Consider the following 12,981-nt stretch of genomic DNA (forward strand, 5'->3'; position numbering starts at 1 on the left):
GAACTGAAGCCATTGTTCAGAAAAGTTAAAAGAGTGCTGTCCTTGCTCCCTGCTCGCCGGCTCAGTCATGCATACTGAATCTCACAGTGTGAGTGAGGGTCCTGGTGGAAAGGAGGAGGGCAGCTCAAGCCCTCTTTTTAACATTCTCCTCCAGGCCTGGCTGTATTTAAGCGTCTTCCTGGGGGATGGGGAGGTTGGCCAGGAGTTCTTGTCCATTTGCATTTTAAGCACTTCCAAAGCTGAGGGTGAGGGTTCTTAGGCTGAATTTGGGGCAGATAAATGAATACCAACAATTCCAGCAAAGCGTTCCCTTTAGACAATAACTAAATAACCTGACACCCTGTGGTTGGGCTGTGGAAACAGAAGAGTATAAATGCTGCAACAGTGGAGTAATTCATATTCTTGGTTTCACATAGGTCTTTCTTAGCTGTCTGAGATTTTTTTAAACAAAAAATACTGATCCCAGCAAGAGCTGATAAGAGTAGTATAAAACTTTCTTGTATCAGCACCTCTTTCCAGGAAGAGAGCTAGAACCTAGGTTTCTCTTGGGATAAGACTGCTTTGTAACATGTCCAAGCTTTCTGTTAAGCATATCACAAAAGCAGCACTGTTCGATTTTGGAGAGCCGTCACATTGGGTCTAACTGAGCCTGACACTAGATCCATCTTCCTTTTCTTTAGGGAAGGTGTAGGTCCCTTTCTTCCCTCGGAGGTTACAGTGCTTACTGCCTGGGGGGGGGGGGGGGGGGAGTGCGAGCCCTAGTAAGAAGCAGGGACTTTGAATTAGGGTCAGCTTTTAATTTAGCGTTTGACACTACAACGCACGAGGGTTACACAAGCTATAGGTTCTTAGACGGTTTTTCTTCTTCCACGAGCCTGCATGGCTGGCTATACAGATTCAGTCAATAAAAATTTGAGCACTTCCTAAGTCTCAGGCTCCATGCTCACATTCTTCATTTTGTACGCAAAATAATCCTACCAACTGTAAACGGAAGGGTTTTCTGCTTTTCTCTTTTGTTTGGTTTTTACTTTAAAGGTTAAATATAAGCTTGACTAAAGGTTGGTAAATTACTGTTTGAAAATTAAGATCACGGGCCGAGTGTCCTCATCCTGAACTGGGCATACTTAATATATTTGGAGTGTCTCTGGAAAAGATAAATAAACCACTTTCATCAGTCAAGGTTAACTTCTTATCTCTCAACTTTTTTGGATAGGAAGAAAAGAGTATGAGTTGAGAACCTATGGTGTACAGTATGTACTGCATGGTACTTTGCATGGTACTGGTAAATTTCTCCTTTTAGTCCTCAAAGCTACTTGCCGAAAACAAGTATCCTGTTTACCAGATAAAGCATACCACTCCCCATAAGCACCCCACCACCAGCGGAGGAGAGCCAGCACTCAAACCAGGCCCATTTCTAAAGCCCAGCTCCCTTCTGCTCTGAGAAGGTTCAGTTATTGCTCATACCTTGGTTTCCAGTAAGACGACCTCACAGAAGTGAGTGGTAGCTGTTTGAATGCAGTGTGGACAAGCTCATGCCGCAGGGCACTACTTTAAAGGGACAGGCTCTCCACCATACCTACAAGAGTGGAAAGAAATGCTTTTAAAGAATAGAAGCACTAAAGAAAAGGAGTTGATACAGTTTGTGGGAGGTCCAAAAGTTAAAATTCACTTAAGGGCAATTTTTAGAATAACAGAAAAAATCTGGTTCAGGTATTTGCTGAAACGTCAGAACTGAAAAGCCAAAGTAGGAACTCTAAATTTTATCATCTAGAAGTAATAAACCTCAAGAGAAACTGGGTAATAAGAAAGGGCTCCGCACACCTTTCTTTTCTAAGTCTCTTTGGGCAGGAGCCCTGTAAGGTCTGTACTGAAGATTATCTGTAAATGCGACTGCGGGGTTCAGACAGTTTCTGCAGCCCCGGAAGGACCATGGCAGGCCTCTAGCTAAGAGTGCTGGGCGTTGTTGCTATGGACTCCTTCCTGCCCAACTCCTGAGTCCTAACGCGTGGGGGGAGACTGGGGCGGGGTGGGGGGGTTAGGGGGGGCAGCGGGGCTGACTGACGGGATACTTGATGGATTCCACATTTGGCAGCAGTGACAAGTGTGCTTGCCTAACTTACAGTAAGTACACCCTTAAATAGTTAAGGAAACTCAAACTGATCTATTCTTTCATGGTTCAAATCTGCAACAAGGATCTGAAAAAGCAAATGTTCCTTTTATTGGAGTTTCCTTTCAAAGGTAAGAACTTGCTCTTCAAGGACAGACAATACGTAACTGAAGCCTGGCCTGTCCTCCCAAAGCCCGTGCTTTCCTGCAGTGGTTACCAGACAGACGATGGTTTGGGCACAGAAGTAAAACCTTTCACTTTGGGCTTAGAGAATTTGAACTCAGTTTTTCAAAGGGGAAAGGGTAGTGGCCCCCAGGGACCACTGTGTTTCCAAAGAATAAGAGACTCTTGAGTATAAGATCAGATTTGTAAAACAAAACCAAGACATCCTGTAGCTTCTGACAGCCTTCTCTTCCCAGGCTGCTAAAGGAGAGCCTGGCCTCTGCTCTCAGCCACTGCTCTAGAAAGGGGCTGTAGTAAGTCATCTCCTGGGTAGGTCCTCTCTGTTTTTCTCTTCCCTTTTAAAAGTTAATTCTAGCCCTTTAGTGGAGGGCAAGACCCAAATTTGGTGCCACTGTGAACCCGTGAGGAGTCAGGGGTGAGGCTTTTTGACTAAATAATGTGTATCATGGGGAAAGCACAGGATTAGAAATTGGAAAGCTGCATTCAAAGCTAAGCTTATGCTTATGCCACATATTTATCTCATTCTTGTCAATGGACTTGTTCAAATATTAGGTAGCAAGTTAAAATTTTCAAAGTGAATGTTGTCAAACATGAGACATTCATAGTTGGATCGGTGCCAACTATTAATAATTGAGAACATCAAAGGTAAGTACACAGACGGAGTAAGAGCACGTGTGTATACACACACGCACACACTTTCAGGTCTTGACTAGAAAAGGGTATTTCTAGATGACTGGTAAAGTTAAATATCCACAAGTGATCAGTTTCAGTCTTTTCCTCTTTTCCAGGCAGTGCTCTGATTTTGCCCGTTGCTTGTACCAACCCAGCACATTTGGGATTATGTAGAGCCAAGTCTTTAAGGTACAAGAGAATATAAGCTTGAGATCTTAATTATGCAGCACTAGCTAAACATAGAGGGGGGGTATGTTTAGCATCCCCCCCCAGTGAAACAGTAGAAGCGCACTCCTCTGCCTGTTAACCCAAAAAAGCATGTTTTTAAAAAAGACAAGTTTTTATTATCTCATTCCTCTTTGACTTTGTTTGAAAGACAAAGGCCACATATTCTCTTAAGTTTGCTTTCATTTGTGAAAGTGGAAAGTACTCTCAATTACAAAGAAGAGAAGAATGGGGTCTCTCGGGGGCAGCAAAGAAACAGGTGGGATGTGATGTGGTCTGCTGGGAGAATTTAGGCATCACACAGTGTTCAATTTCTCTGTCTCAAAATTTTTGTTTTCCCAAATCTGGCAGATAATGTACCTTTAATTTCATAAATGGAGAAAGAGGCTTGATGGGTGAACAGCTCCTGCCTACGGGATAGAAGAGTCAGTATCAGAACCAAGGCTGCTTCAGACTGAAAGATCCCGTCAGAGGGTGACCAACATGCAGGGAGCGCTGTGATCTTTCCCTGAGACACTGCAAAACGCCGCCCGACCCCTGGCTTCAGAAAGGGGGGAAAACAGAGCCTATTTTCTTTGGGAGTGAAAAAACCCAAATACTGAAAGTTATTACTATTTAACAAGCACTAAGTTACACAAACATTTATAGGGTTATTCAAGATGCTGAAAAACCAAGTTGGTGAATGGGCTATAAGGTACCCAAGTAGCTAGTAGTGTCAAACCTGTCACCCGTTGTCCTCAGAGGACTTGAGCCCGTTTCCAAAACACCGCTTTGTCACAAATAGTAATGTGAAGTACAAGCGCTGGAAATGTGCTTACAATAAAGTAGCCTCAAAGCTAAGAACTTAACACACGTTTAAAACGTTTACAAATGTCTGTCACACAATCCTTTTATAAAATAGAATCGAGTTGCCAGAACCCTAGCTATTTTCATTCAAGGATAAAAAGGCTTTACTTCACAGATGTTTTAGTTATAAATCCCTCTTGTTTAAAAAGAGTAAAAGGGTCTAATTTGTTAATATCAGGCACCCTCTTATGTTTATTACTCCTCAATTTACGTAATCCACACTCCAGAAGGGTCAGGCCCAGCACACAGCTGGCTGTCAATAATTACGACTCATCATGGATCCCAGTTACTGGAATCAAACTGGGGGAAAACAGATCTTTAAGACCAGATTACTTTTTTAAAAATAAATGGTGTGAAATTACTCAATATGGCCTGGAAATCATTGTTTTCCTAATCTAAAAAGAATGGAAATGTTTTCTACAAACATCCATAATTGTATTTCTCTTTGAGAAAGCTTTACCTCAAACTGGCATTTTTATGTACACATTTTGTATAGGAATAGCTGCCTGCTTCCAGTTTGCTTTTTGAGAAGCGATCCCTAAATAGGGAGGAACCAAAAAAATTAATCCTGATATTCCTCAGAAACTTGAATAAAATCACCAAGGCTGAAATTGGACAGATGGGTAAAATAAGGGTAAAACTACAATAGTTAAGCCCCTCAAATTTTTAACACTTTGTAAGCGGGCATTTTCCCGCCAAATCGCGTCGTAACGCGGGGCTTTTTTGACATTTTCTCGCCAAAATTAGACTTTCCGTAAAATATTCATATCTTTCGATCTATTTGATATTTTTCTATGAAACTTTCAGTGTTTTAGTTTAAAAAGAGGTGCAAAATATGTGTTATTCTCGTCTCCCGCGCTTTGGTATAAAAAGCGATATGACGAGTTTACTCGTTTCCCGCAAAAAATGTTTAATGTTCTTAGATAGAAGACAATGTATTCGTACTTTCCATTTTTTCTTCAGTGTTTTAAGCCTTAGTTTCATAGCTCAAAAGCCCACTGCTGTGAACTACCAAAAATTAAAAAGGACCAGTAGGTGTGTCTTAAGCAAACAACATGAAAATGACAAAATTAAAGTGGCAATTTCCAGCTCTTCTAGTCCATTTCAGGTGCACAAAACTTAGACAGTCTCCCAGGAATCTGTAAAACCAGTATGGCCAGGTTCTGTGGTCTCCCGACCGACCGTCATGGAGCTTGCAGCTTACTGCTGGAGGAAGCAGTGGAGGCCTTCACATTTTCTGAGCCTGGCTCTCTCAACCCTCGCTGGACGTCTGCGCATTGGAGCCAGATGCGCTGCCATTGTGGTTAGAGTCAAATGGCCACAATCAGAACAGTGTGACCCAAAGGACGGCAGCTGGCCTGTCCTTTTCCCGCACATACGAGTCTGTCAATGGAATCAGGAGGAACGGCAGAAATGCGCTCCAGGAAGCACAACGCAGATTTAGCAGCAAACAGCCCCCTCGCCACTTGCTTTAGAGATAAAAATGTGTACATGCAAGTTAGGAGACAGAGGTCAAGCACTACACTTTATTGAAAGGTGGGGTGGAAAATAATTTTTATCTCCTTCTGGACTGTTCCTCGACCTCCCCTGTGCCGCCAAGAAACCAAAACCTCTCATCCACTCACTCACAGTTCACCCTCCACAGTTGTCATGTAGCTATGGACCGTGCCCACACCAGTATCGGACTTGGACATCTGACCTTGTGTTTTTCTTTACCCCAAGATTATTAAGATGGTTTTAAGCTCCACTATAAGGAACAAAATGTACGTTTAATGCAAAACTCGAAATATTTGTTTCCCAATGTGGAAGATGAAAAGTGGAAAGATGAAATCTATCCACAAAGTCTGCAAACCCTGCGTCTTGTCAGCAGGCGGCAGCATTGTCTGTGAGTTGGCATGTATTTCATGGGGAACCACAACCTCCCACCCTCTGACAAATGCCCTCTGGCCACCTCGCATTCCCTCCCCGCCACACCCACACACACCCAAAAAAAGAATTTCCTCAGGGTATAAGAGTTGACAAAAGAGGAATTTTATGTTGCCAAAAAGATGAAATGGAATTTCAAAATACCAGTGAAACTAGCAGCCTAGGTGCTGAGCACTTTGGTTTTGGAGCAAGTTGAAAGATGGCCCTCCTCACAGCTCGCCACTGGGCTTTGGAAAGCTGTGGGAATGAAACATCAGCATCTCATTTTTCCTAGACCATCTCACACCAATACTGTTAGACTGTCTTATTTGGGAAGTATGAGAGAACAAATGGGGACAATTTTACAATCATACATGGAGATATCTATTTTAACAATAAAAGCAAAAGTGCCATCTTTTTTTATTACAAAAAAATAGTGTCTTGTCTGTGATGAAAAATTCTAGAGGTCCCTTGAGGAAAAACAAAAATATTTTTTAAATTTTAGGAATACCTATTTTTTATTATTTTAAAATTTGAGCTCTTTATTGCCCAGGTAAAGACATCCTCATAAAATCTGAAGGAGTCCATGAAACTGAAAAATGATTAAGGGCTCTGGTAAAGAAGTAAGGGTGCTCACATACCTAAATATGGAAAATCAACATTAGAAAAGGGTACAGCATAAATTAAAACAAAGAGAAAGAACTTCTGAGGCAACGGGCCAGATTCCATAAAATGCCAGAATGAGGGACAGACAGGTTGAGGGCAGGAGAGACCCCTGAGCCCTTCCATCTTACGGCTCAGTTGTCTGGGAATCACAGCATGGATCTGAAGGACAGTTGGTGCAAACATGGAATAAAAACGTGGAAGGAAGAAGGCGGAAATGCCCTGCGGCTGCCCCTACCAAGCTGTTAGCTGGATGAGGCCCAGCTCAGGAGCTTGGTGTTACAGAGGCCATTTTTGGTGAGAGAATGAGACAAAAGACAGGAAAAGCTTCTGAACTCAGGGCCAGACATGAAGCAGATTACCATTGCTGGCACAGCCCATGAAGGTCTTACGGAAGCTGACAACCTCCCCGGGCAGTTTTATGGACATTCTAGCTGGGTTACGCCATTGTTAGTGACCACATCAGATGAATACAGGTTCAGGGAAAACAACCCGAATAAAGAAAAGAGGTGGTAGAGGAAAGAAAAGAGCCCATGTGTCACTGCACACAAAGCTGAGGAGGAGAAAGCACGGGGGCAGAAGAGGGGCCAGAATAATGAAGACTCAGTACGCGAAACTCAGTGAGGGGCAGCAGAAAGCGCTGCCACCAGCAGTTCCCGAAAGTGGCCCTCGGGATGCACACAGAAGGCTGCTGTCCGCCTGGCAGTCTCCAGGGACAGCTTTCCTGGGCTAGCACATGTTTTCAAGATGGGCCCTCTTTCTTTGGTCGTTTGAATCTGACTTGAGACAAAAATTCCAGTTAATAGGCCAGCAGGCTGGCTTGAGGTAAACCTGTGACTGAGGGAATGCACGTAAGGTGACAGCACCACACGCCTGAAAATGCCCTGCTCAGAGACATGTAGCTGTTACCATCCCACCCTTCTCAGCCAGCAGCATCTCCAGGACGCTCATGGCGGTCAGGTTAACTACTATGTTTTCTCCACCATCCCATTCTTCCAGGTAACAAGCAAGGACGACAGGATGTACAGGGAGAAACAAAGCGAGTGTTCCCAGGGCAGGCTGCTGTGTGACATCCCTCACACAGCTGGAGCCCTGAGGGTGGCTCCAGCAGCCTGAACACCACACCGCCCACGAACCCCACACGATTCGGGCTTCTACACTCCGTTCTGGCCAAGAAGGTATAGCTGACGGGTCCAGTACCCCTAAGACAGAGATTCTATTTTAGGTAATATTCCCCAAACCCTCACACTGGAGCACAGCTGCAAATCCACGCAGCCTGAATATTTGTCTGCAGACTCGGCTGCTTTAGTAACCTTCCTCTGTCCTCTTAGTCCCTCCTCCATAAAAACAAAGGTATGCACACAGACATCCATCTGCCCTCTAAAGTAGCCAGCGCAGACACTTTCCGAGTTCCTGGTTTCTGTTGCCACGTCCATGGAGACTGCCCCGTGGGGAGCCCAGGTGACCTGCAGCAAAGCGAGTCTTATGGCCGCACCACCATCACGTGGGTATCAAGCATTACCTTGCAACTCTACCTAGCTTGCTTCCTTCCACGTGACAGCCCACACTTAAAGCCCCCTGTGCCATCCCCAAGCCCGCTGGTTCCCACTCCTGTGTCCATTCCTACTTCACACCTGCCAGGAGCTTGCTGAGAAACCAAGGCACTTGTGTGCAAGTGGCTGCAAACACCTCCCGCCCCCCCAACTGGGGCCAAAAACAAGCCGCTAATGCTAATCTGCCCCCTCACTTGCAGCTCAACAGCTTTTCTCCTTTAAGCCCCTGATAATGGTTTTACTAAAATCCCCTTTTGATGGAAAAAAACCCCAGCTGGACATTTCAGGCCTCTGCACAATGTACAAGTCTGCAGGTCCTTTCCCTGCCCCACAAAGGCCTCTAATCAAGTGGAAAATGTGCTGGAGGCCAGAGGTTTGGGTCTGCAATTATTTTTTAAGAGATTACTAGAGAAGAATAGGGGGCAGCGAGGACCTCCCCCTTCCCCCGCTTTGTTTTCCATTTGGTCCTGCTTTTAGACATATTGAGCCAGTAGGAGCCGCCCAGATCTCCAAGCACAAGAGCCTTACCTCTTCCTTCTCTGGTGGAAGCATGTCATCTTTGAACACATCACTTCAAAAAGATTCAGAGAGTTTAGAAGCAACATGCAGGTCCCATTCTGACCCAATTTAAGCTCTCATCTATAAAACCGCTATGGAATGGGATCTTATGTGTGGGGAGAGCACTCATTCATTAACCTCTAACCCTGCTCTGTATGCAGAGGGGAGAGTTCGCACCCAGCCCATACACTGCTACGACTGGGAGCATTCACTAGGGATACCAGGCTGTGGAGGGCAAGAGGTCGTGGTCCCAATCTTGCCAGACAGCCTTCTTACCTATACCATATTAACCCTTCCGTTCAACTGAGCAAATATCCATGACACTCCTAATGCAAAGCCTGGGCGAAAATATAAAATGCTGACCATTTTTATTACCCTATTTGGAGTCTTCATTTAAAAATGTGCACTACGGAAGGGTGTCTTCTCTGTATTGTGAAGGACCTCCTTTGGTGTCACTTATACGTGAACGTTCATGGAGGAGTAACTGATACAAAGATGAACATTTCTCATTGGTCCTATGTTCTCATCGTTCTATCTCAGCACAAAGACTACTCATCCTTTGAAACCTAGCTGGTGAGTGATGATGGATGCAAATCCCCAGTAAAAAGGAAATGATTACAAATTCCTAAACTCATTCTGGGACGATCAAGGATTAGGCTGTTCAGCTGTGAAAGTTAGAAGCCAGCATGTATTTCAAAACAAATCAGGCCGAGTAATAATTTTCAGGTCCTTTCTTCAAAGTACCTAAAATACCTTTGGTCAAAATCAGAAAAACAAAGAAACCAACTCTGGTCTGCTTTCATCAGTACGAACACCTTATTGACATATTGGCCTTATTAATTTTTCAGTTCTCTCTCAGAACCCCAAACAATTGAGAACCAGATGGAGAGAAGCACAATGATCACATTTAACACATTACATTTCATACTTAATGCAAACATCATGCTAGTATTTTATGTTGACCTTCATGTTTCTTTTGGTGGGTATTACAAGAGGAGGGGACCACACAGTTTCCCCAAAGAAAGCAAGCGAGGTGGACCCCCTGGAGTCCCCTTCCCAAATAATGACAGACAGGTTTGGTGAATTATTTCTTCTGGTTATCAAGATGTTGTGACAGGTTTTTCCCGGAGTGAATTATCCTTAACCTACTTTAGAAGAAGGTGAACTTCTTTAGAAAGGTGAAGTGAAACATTCAAGGGCATCAAAGGAGGAGACAGTGGACTAGCTCTAAAGCAGAGCCTAAGGGGGCCTGACTCCTGAAATAAGGAGCAAATCATGACATAAGTCTGCCTTGTAGGGAGTTTTATTCCAAGATTCGTCTCCCAGACACACTTCCTGAATCACTCACTACTCAGAATGCCTACTTACTTCTGTCCTTGGCTTATCACCATTATTTTGGTATTCATCAGTATTCTTATACGTCTCTGGCCTTTTAACAAACTGTATTGAACAAAATACTGGTTGCTTTAGAAGTTGCTCTTCCTACCAACACCAGTTTGGGGAAGAGTAAAAACGCAATTTGGAAACAATAATTTGATAAAATAGTGACAACAGTGCATCTCGGATTTTTCAGGGCAGTGGAAAATTTTAGTACTTTGGAATATAAACATTTTTCAGATTCTCATAGATCACAAAGGTATTTACAAACCAACTTAAGACCAACGTTCGTAATTTTCTATTCAAAAAACAAGATGAACATAATTAGAATTAAGAAGTACAACGTATGGGGCCGGCCCAGTGGCTCAGGTGGTTGGAGCTCTGTGCCCCTAACTGTGAAGGATGCCAGTTCAATACCCACATGGCCAGTGGGCTCTCAACCACAAGGTTGCCGGTTCAACTCCTCGAGTCCCGCAAGGGATGGTGGGATCCGCCCCCTGCAACTAAGATTGAACACAGCACCTTGAGCTGACCTGCTGCTGAGCTCCGGGGTGGCTCAGGTGGTTGGAGCGCGTCCTCTCAACCACAAGGTTGCTGGTTTGACTCCCACAAGGGATGGTGGGCTGCACCCCCTGCAACTAGCAACGGCAACTGGACCTGGAGCTGAGCCGCGCCCTCCACAACTAAGACTAAAAGGACACCAACTTGAAGCTGAACGGCACCCTCCACAACTAAGATTGAAAGGACAACAACTTGACTTGGAAAAAAGTCCTGGAAGTACACACTGTTCTCCAATAAAGTCCTGTTCCCCTTCCCCAATAAAATTTAAAAAAAAGAAGTACAAAGTATGGGTTTTCGAATTAACTAAGTGAAAATTTTGTTAATGGTCTAAAGAGAAGGAAATTCTATCTTGAGGTTGAAATGCTATCATTCGAAAGTTCGTTCTGACCTAAAGGTATACCTAAAATAGTTGGGAAATGCCCTTGAGTCCATGAAGAAGATATGCAATATTACTTCTCCAGCTGGCACCGAGTGGGGTCATCCACAGGCAGTAATGGAGCCTCACTTCTCTACAGTGTTTTCTCTAGCTCCTTCTCTCATGCTCTTGATAACTGAAGGCTACCCCTAACTCCTGCTCAAATCGTCTCTGTTTTATCACTTCACATTTCTGAAATTCTACTTGTTCACTCATTTTCCATCATTACAGGCATACTTATCATCTGGGTCATCTAACTCTAGACTCATCTCCACGCCTAGCAATCTCACTTTAGCACCTGCAGACTCTGCTAGGTAGAGATGGCTGCACTCCTGACTCTGGCTCTGCTTCCCCTGATCTGCCTTCTAAAACCATCCCCGTAACCTCCCAAAGGCTTTGGAACTTCCCAGAAACTTCCAAACTTGTGACCAGATGAGTGATAACTGTCATTACTGTATTTGGTTGGCACTCTACACCACAGTTGTTAAATATTATTTTTACTAAAATATGCCTATTTAAGGCTATTCTTAAAAGTGATACCTAAATTAACACCAATTGTCCAGAAAAATTTGGATGACAAAGTTGCCCTTCAGTGATATAATGTCACTTTTCTCCCCTGAGGTGCCCCAGGTGACAGAGTGGGCTGGATCTATTTGGACCCAACTACAGCTTTCTGAGTGGCCAACGGTGGTGACAAATGCCCCAAACTTAGGTCTGACAGAAAATCTTGATTGTGTAAGACCTTGAAATTAAGCATTTGTCAGCACAGGTTAAGCCCCCGACGGATCTGTGGTCATCAGGCAGCACCCACAGTCTCTCTCCCCAGGTTTGTGGCTTTAGAGTCTCTTAAAGGTCTTTTTCAGGAACCATTACAAGTTTATCTACGCAGTGCTGACAGTCAAGTGGCACGACCAATAAAGTGTGCGCTTGGCTTTATCAGTTACAGAGCTAAAGCTACTTTCAGAGCCTATAAAAATGCTCACAAATATTCCTTTTCACCAACCCACACAGCCCTCGTTCACAATCAAACATCCCGCTGGTTTATTGGGATTAATTGCTAACTAACAGTTAAAATGCTAGCGTTTATGAATGACTTTTTAAAAAACGCAAATGACTGTGCATTGAGCGCTACCTTTCACTTGGTAAATATTTGTTTGGCATCTGTTATCACTGGGTCCTGTGCCAAGGGCTGGAGGTGCAGAGTAACGCCTCACACTTGCCTTGAGCTCTGCTTTCTTGAGTGGGAGAGAAAGGAGTTTCACTGGGAACCGCTCCCAACCCACAGCCTGATTCATCTGTGCCGCAGACCGTAACCGGGACACGCACAGGAGTGCGCCCACTGTGTGCCTAGGGAAGCAAGCTGGGTGCTGCTTCACATGGCGCTCAGTACAGGAAGGAGCCAGCCAGTGGCAGAACCCGGGTTTATATACACACAATACCAATCTCCTGTCCCTTCCCCAGCAGGCGACACCTTGCTCCTACTCCAAGCCGAGCTGCTGTCCTTGCGTCTCTCTCCCATCTCCTCCAGGCTGCTCTTGCTGTCAGTTTCAACCTGATTTCACTGGTACAAAAATACTGAGCGAGGGGCTACATGAGCACGCAATGGCCTGTACTGCCCGCCCCCCACCCCCCAAAACATCCCTGGAACTGCCACCCTGCCTTTCACGGGTCAGCTTCGCCGGCTTGGACTTGATCAGCGCAGCAGAAGCTAAAGAGTCTCTAAGGGTGGCCAGGCCATACCAGGGCCTTGACTTAAATGACGATCGGAATGATTCCCTGCTTCGTTGCCAGTAATTCTGTTTTATTAGAGAAAGGGTCTGTGAGAAGAAAAGGAAACATTTAAGGTTTCCTCCTGCTGTTCAAAGCTAGTTAAATGTAAACAGAAAAAACCTGTTGGGCTGTGTGGAGGCATTGCA

At 44.5% G+C, this 12,981-nt stretch overlaps 1 protein-coding gene across 2 annotated transcripts in view; it reads right to left on the reverse strand.

Annotated features, from left to right (window-relative positions):
* Window positions 1-12,981, reverse strand: part of WNT5B (Wnt family member 5B) — a 113,480-nt gene that overhangs the window by 60,968 nt on the left and 39,531 nt on the right. The window contains exon 2 of one of the 2 annotated variants that reach the window (XM_019711328.2): window positions 1,465-1,576. The exons of the other annotated variant lie outside the window; for it this stretch is intronic. The gene's annotated coding sequence lies outside the window, so the exon portion shown is untranslated. The remainder of the gene's footprint in view (window positions 1-1,464; window positions 1,577-12,981) is intronic. 2 annotated transcript variants of the gene reach the window in all.

The sequence above is a fragment of the Rhinolophus sinicus genome, linkage group LG02, assembly GCF_036562045.2.
Source record: "Rhinolophus sinicus isolate RSC01 linkage group LG02, ASM3656204v1, whole genome shotgun sequence".
Classification (NCBI taxonomy): Eukaryota; Metazoa; Chordata; class Mammalia; order Chiroptera; family Rhinolophidae; genus Rhinolophus; species Rhinolophus sinicus.